This window comes from Xenia sp. Carnegie-2017, unplaced genomic scaffold, assembly GCF_021976095.1.
Source record: "Xenia sp. Carnegie-2017 unplaced genomic scaffold, XeniaSp_v1 HiC_scaffold_20, whole genome shotgun sequence".
Lineage (NCBI taxonomy): Eukaryota > Metazoa > Cnidaria > Anthozoa > Malacalcyonacea > Xeniidae > Xenia > Xenia sp. Carnegie-2017.
The window spans coordinates 3,038,535-3,045,753 of record NW_025813483.1 but is presented as its reverse complement, the minus strand read 5'-3'; the positions used below and the strand labels follow the sequence as shown (position 1 = coordinate 3,045,753).

Sequence of the window (7,219 nt, the reverse complement as noted above, 5' to 3'; positions counted from 1 at the left end):
ACATAAAGCTTCCAAGTCAAAAGTTCTTTGTGTTTACTTCAGTAAAAGTTAAAATAAGAAATTTGCATTTCATATTCTATTGGGTCAGGGGCGTAACTAGACTTGAAGTAATGGGGGGGGGGTGGTGGAGAAATTTGTCCTGCAAAAGGGCGTTGCCCACAAAACCCCTTAACTCATTATGGCTAGCAAATTATATTCATTTCTATTATTGCATGCGTGGTTTGTTAGTAATCATTTAGTTAGTTGCACTTGACTTAATTATTTACTAGTTACAGGAAGAATATGAGAGCATATGTTAACAGTATCCAGCGGTATCTGCATCTGCATTTATAATTACTTCATCTTACACATCTCACAGACACATTGCACTGTAGAATTAAGCCAAAATTGTCAAAAATGAAGGTTTGTGATTTCCACTTAGTAATCATTTAGTAGTTCTGGATGGTATGGCAATTTTTCTACTTCCTGAACACTGCCTTGCCACTTGACGGCAATATGCCCTGCAAAAAAACTGTTTTCAGCAATTGGGGGGTGTCACACACCACCACACACCCCCAACAGTTACGCCCCTGTATTGGGTATGACCAGACTTTAATATTTACAATAAAAACAGCAGGCGATTAAAATCAAGCATTTATTTAACATTCCGATTTCTTTATTATCAAGCAAAGCAAACACAACATTTAGTTGGGTGCGTCATTTTTAATCTTTCTGAATTTGTGAAGGTATGTTGATTTTAAAGTTTACTCGCTTTATGTAATGGTGTATTTTAACTTTCTGACTTAATGTTTTGTGTCCACGTATCATTTTTTTTTTTTTGAAGTCAAAAACATTGTAGTAACATATAAATTATAAATTAGTGCCACGTATGTTTTATATGGATAAATTTTCTTCATTTTGGTGAGATTTTCAAACACAGATAAATTTTTGATAAATTATATGTGGAAAATATGACTTTTCTCACGTCAATACCAATTTACTCCAATCGCTTAATCAAAATTGTATCAATACAGCAAAGTTTATTAAATTAATGTGTTGAGTCAAAATAATGACACGTCAAAGAATGTTAGATGTGCATGTCATTATGTGCAATAACTTTACTTTTTCTACCATGGCTTTTATCAAGACGTGTACAACATTTTATACAACATAGGACTAGAATATTCACATCGAAAGAGAGCATGAATTTTTTATCTAGGTGATTACATTTCGCAAATTTTGAGTTAGATATCTATGGAACAATTAGTTGCTACAGATTTGCATGATAACTATTTTTGTTTTCTTTCTGTGTCTTTGTTGAAAAGCATTTTTGATATTAATAACATTTGTTGATATTGATAGGTTTTTCCAGACAATTACAAATAAATTTTAGATGACTTAACGTTGAAAAACACTGAACCTTCCAGCATCATCACAAGCAATACGATGTAATTAATCAAATATTCCGATAGTTCATTTCAAATACTATTCATACAACAGGTCTGAAAAATCAACAGGATGTGTTAAAATAATGACACATCACAGAATTTCAGTTAAGCATATCATAAATGCGGAATGATTTTATTTTTATCTAACATGGCTTTTATCAAGAAGAAATTTTTTCCTCATTCATAAAGTCATCTATCTATTTATCTTATTCCTAACACAGATGATGACATAAAAACGTTTCGCTAAATATGTTTTTAGAAATTGCGCCTACTTAGAGTGTAAAGCTCACATTTTCACGTGATAGTACACATGAACTATTTCTGGTCTACAATTGTTAAACTTGTAGTAAGATATAGAATTTAAAATGTTTGTTTGGGTCAAAAATTCACAAATGACAAAGTATCTCTGATTGCTGAGATGTGACAAAATTATTCTAAATTAGAGACTTTGAGATTAATTACTCTGAAATTCAATTTTCAAATAAAGACTGCCCTAAGATCTTGAGCTACCATACTTTTACTTGCTTCCCTCGCCCCTAATTAGATTACTTGTTTATCCGGATCAAAAGTTTACAAAATAACGAAACTTCATTGACCACGTTTCAAAGTTGGAACGCTGACAATTTAAGAGAAGCTCTGTTTATCGATTTTCTTAACTTCTTAAATTATAGATCTTTAACTTTTGAGCTATCTTACTTATAAAATGTTGGCTGCCCCATCTTCCTTTATGATTATTTCAGTTAGTTTGCATGTAAATCAGGATGTTCAATAATTGAAATAAATAATAGTAAACTGTGAAAGGTTTATTGAAATAAAGCTTCCAAGTCAAAAATTCTTTGTGTTTACTTCAGTAAAAGTTAAAATAAGAAATTTGCATTTCATATTCTATTGGGTATGACCAGACTTCAATATTTTACAATAAAAACAGCAGGGGATTAAAATCAAGCATTGATTTAACATTCCGATTTCTTTATTATCAAGCAAAGCAAACACATCATTCAGTTGGGTGCATCTTCTTTAATCTTTCTGAATTTGTGAAGGTATGTTGATTTTAAAATTTACTCGCTTTATGTAATATTGTATTTTAACATTCTGACTTAGTGTTTTGTGTCCGTGTATCAATTTTTTTTGTCTTGATGTCAAAAACATTTTAGTTAAATATAACTTATAAATTAGTGCCACGTATGTTTTATATGAATAAATTTTCTTCATTTTGGTGGAATTTTCAAACACAGATAAATTTTTGATGCATTACATGTGAAAATACGACTTTCTCACATCAATGCCAATTTACTCCAATCGTTTAATCAAAATTATATCAATACAGCAAAGTTCATTAAATTAATGTGTTAAGTCAAAATAATGACACGTCAAAGAATGTTAGATGTGCATGTGATTATGTGCAATAACTTTACTTTTTCTAACATGGCTTTTATCAAGACGTGTACAACATTTTATACAACATAGGAGTAGAATATTCACATCGAAAGAGAGTATGAATATTTTATCTAGGTGATTAAATTTCGCAAATTTTGCGTTAGATATCTATGGAACAATTAGTTGCTACAGATTTGCATGATAATTATTTTTGTTTTCTTTCTGTGTCTTTGTTGAAAAGCATTTTTGATATTAATAACATTTGTTGATATTGATGGGTTTTTTAGACAATTACAAATAAATTTTAGACAATTTATCGTTGAAAAACACTGAAACTTCCAGCATCATCACCAGCAATACGATGTAATTAATCAAACATTCCGATGGTTCATTTCAAATATTATTCATACAGCAGGTCTGAAAAATCAACAGGATGTGTCAAAATAATGACACGTCACAGAAGTTCAGTTATGCATATCATAAATGCGGAATGATTTTAATTTTATCTAACATGGCTTTTATCAAGAAGAAATTTTTTCCTCATTCATAAAGTCATCTATCTATTTATCTTATTCCTAATACAGATGATGACATAAAAACGTTTCGCTAGATATGTCTTTGGAAATTGCGCCTACTTAGAGTGAAAAGTTCACATTTTCACGTGATAATACACATGATCTTTTCTGGTGTATAATTGTTTAACTTGTGGTATGATATAGAATTTAAAATATTTGTTTGCGTCAAAAATTCACAAATGACAAAACTTTGCATGATGAACTGTCAAGTCCAAACGCTGTCAAATTTAAAGTATCTCTGATTGCTGAGATGTGACAAAATTATTCTAAATTAGAGACTTTGAGATTAATTACTCTGAAATTCAATTTTTAAAGAAAGACTCCCCTAAAATCTTGAGCCCCCAACTTTTACTTGCTTCCCTCGCCCCTAATTAGATTACTTGTTTATCCGGATCAAAAGTTTACAAAATAACGAAACTTCATTGACCACGTTTCAAAGTTGGAACGCTGACAATTTAAGAGAAGCTCTGTTTATCGATTTTCTTAACTTCTTAAATTATAGATCTTTAACTTTTGAGCTATCTTACTTATAAAATGTTGGCTGCCCCATCTTCCTTTATGATTATTTCAGTTAGTTTGCATGTAAATCAGGATGTTCAATAATTGAAATAAATAATAGTAAACTGTGAAAGGTTTATTGAAATAAAGCTTCCAAGTCAAAAATTCTTTGTGTTTACTTCAGTAAAGTTAAAATAAGAAATTTGCATTTCATATTCTATTGGGTATGACCAGACTTCAATATTTTACAATAAAAACAGCAGGGGATTAAAATCAAGCATTGATTTAACATTCCGATTTCTTTATTATCAAGCAAAGCAAACACATCATTTAGTTGGGCGCATCATTTTTAATCTTTTTGAATTTGTGAAGGTATGTTGATTTTAAAATTTACTCGCATGTAATATTGTATTTTAACATTCTGACTTAGTGTTTTGTGTCCGTGTATCAATTTTTTTTGTCTTGATGTCAAAAACATTTTAGTTAAATATAACTTATAAATTAGTGCCACGTATGTTTTATTTGAAAAAATTTTCTTCATTTTGGTGGAATTTCCAAACACAGATAAATTTTTGATGCATTACATGTGGAAAATACGACTTTTCTCACATCAATGCCAATTTACTCCAATTGTTTAATCAAAATTATATCAATACAGCAAAGTTTATTAAATTAATGTGTTAAGTCAAAATAATGACACGTCAAAGAATGTTAGATGTGCATGTGATTATGTGCAATAACTTTACTTTTTCTAACATGGCTTTTATCAAGACGTGTACAACATTTTATACAACATAGGACTAGAATATTCACATCGAAAGAGAGTATGAATATTTTATCTAGGTGATTAAATTTCGCAAATTTTGCGTTAGATATCTATGGAACAATTAGTTGCTACAGATTTGCATGATAATTATTTTTGTTTTCTTTCTGTGTCTTTGTTGAAAAGCATTTTTGATATTAATAACATTTGTTGATATTGATGAGTTTTTTAGACAATTACAAATAAATTTTAGATAATTTAACGTTGGAAAACACTGAACTTTCCAGCATTATCGCCAGCAATACGATGTAATTAATCAAATATTCCGATAGTTCATTTTAAATATTATTCATACAGCAGGTCTGAAAAATCAACAGGATGTGTCAAAATAATGACACGTCACAGAATTTCAGTTAAGCATATCATAAATGCGGAATGATTTTAATTTTATCTAACATGGCTTTTATCAAGAAGAAATTTTTTCCTCATTCACATAGTCATCTATCCTTTTATCTTATTCCTAACACAGATGATGACATAAAAACGTTTCGCTAGATATGTCTTTGGAAATTGCGCCTACTTAGAGTGAAAAGCTCACATTTTCACGTGATAGTACACATGATTTATTTCTGGTCTATAATTGTTAAACTTGCAGTAAGATACTGTCAAGTCCAAACGCTATCAAATTTAAAGTATCTCTGATTGCTGAGATGTGACAAAATTATTCTAAATTAGAGACTTTGAGATTAATTACTCTGAAATTCAATTTTCAAATAAAGATTGCCACTAAGATCTTGAGCTACCCAACTTTTTCTTGCTTCCCTCGCCCCTAATTAGATTACTTGTTTATCCGGATCAAAAGTTTACAAAATGACGAAACTTCATTGACCACGTTTCAAAGTTGGAACATGACAATTTGAAGCTCTGTTTATCGATTTTCTTAACTTCTTAAATTATAGATCTTTAATTTTTGAGCTATCTTACTTATAAAATGTTGGCTTCCCCGTCTTCCTTTATGATTATTTCAGTTAGTTTGCATGTAAATCAGGATGTTCAATAATTGAAATAAATAATAGTAAACTGTAAAAGGTTTATTGAAATAAAGCTTCCAAGTCAAAAATTCTTTGTGTTTACTTCAGTAAAAGTTAAAATAAGAAATTTGCATTTCATATTCTATTGGGTATGACCAGACTTCAATATTTTACAATAAAAACAGCAGGGGATTAAAATCAAGCATTGATTTAACATTCCGATTTCTTTATTATCAAGCAAAGCAAACACATCATTTAGTTGGGCGCATCATTTTTAATCTTTTTGAATTTGTGAAGGTATGTTGATTTTAAAATTTACTCGCTTTATGTAATAGTGTATTTTAACATTCTGACTTAGTGTTTTGTGTCCGTGTATCAATTTTTTTTGTTTTGATGTCAAAAACATTGTAGTTAAATATAACTTATAAATTAGTGCCACGTATGTTTTATATGAATAAATTTTCTTCATTTTGGTGGAATTTTCAAACACAGATAAATTTTTGATGCATTACATGTGGAAAATACGACTTTTCTCACATCAATGCCAATTTACTCCAATTGTTTAATCAAAATTATATCAATACAGCAAAGTTCATTAAATTAATGTGTTAAGTCAAAATAATGACACGTCAAAGGATGTTAGATGTGCATGTGATTATGTGCAATAACTTTACTTTCTCTAACATGGCTTTTATCAAGACGTGTACAACATTTTATACAACATAGGACTAGAATATTCACATCGAAAGAGAGTATGAATATTTTATCTAGGTGAATAAATTTCGCAAATTTTGCGTTAGATATCTATGGAACAATTAGTTGCTACAGATTTGCATGATAATTATTTTTGTTTTCTTTCTGTGTCTTTGTTGAAAAGCATTTTTGATATTAATAACATTTGTTGATATTGATGGGTTTTTTAGACAATTACAAATAAATTTTAGACAATTTATCGTTGAAAAACACTGAAACTTCCAGCATCATCACCAGCAATACGATGTAATTAATCAAACATTCCGATGGTTCATTTCAAATATTATTCATACAGCAGGTCTGAAAATCAACAGGATGTGTCAAAATAATGACACGTCTGAAGTTCAGTTATGCATATCATAAATGCGGAATGATTTTAATTTTATCTAACATGGCTTTTATCAAGAAGAAATTTTTTCCTCATTCATAAAGTCATCTATCTATTTATCTTATTCCTAATACAGATGATGACATAAAAACGTTTCGCTAGATATGTCTTTGGAAATTGCGCCTACTTAGAGTGAAAAGTTCACATTTTCACGTGATAGCAATGATCATTTTCTGGTATAATTGTTTCTGTGGTAAGATATAGAATTTAAAATATTTGTTTGATCAAAACCACAATGACAAAAAACTTTATGATGAACTGTCAAGTCCAAACGCTGTCAAATTTAAAGTATCTCTGATTGCTGAGATGTGACAAAATTATTCTAAATTAGAGACTTTGAGATTAATTACTCTGAAATTCAGTTTTCAAATAAAGATTGCCACTAAGATCTTGAGCTACCCAACTTT

General features: G+C 29.6%; 1 long non-coding RNA gene across 1 annotated transcript; it reads left to right on the top strand.

Moving 5' to 3' along the window:
- The first annotated feature begins 667 nt into the window (after nt 1-667).
- On the top strand, nt 668-5,311 carry LOC124442891. Its single transcript, XR_006947417.1, has 4 exons — nt 668-725; nt 2,409-2,467; nt 4,191-4,249; nt 5,170-5,311. It is a non-coding gene; the product is annotated as an uncharacterized LOC124442891 (long non-coding RNA).
- Nucleotides 5,312-7,219: the final 1,908 nt, after the last annotated feature.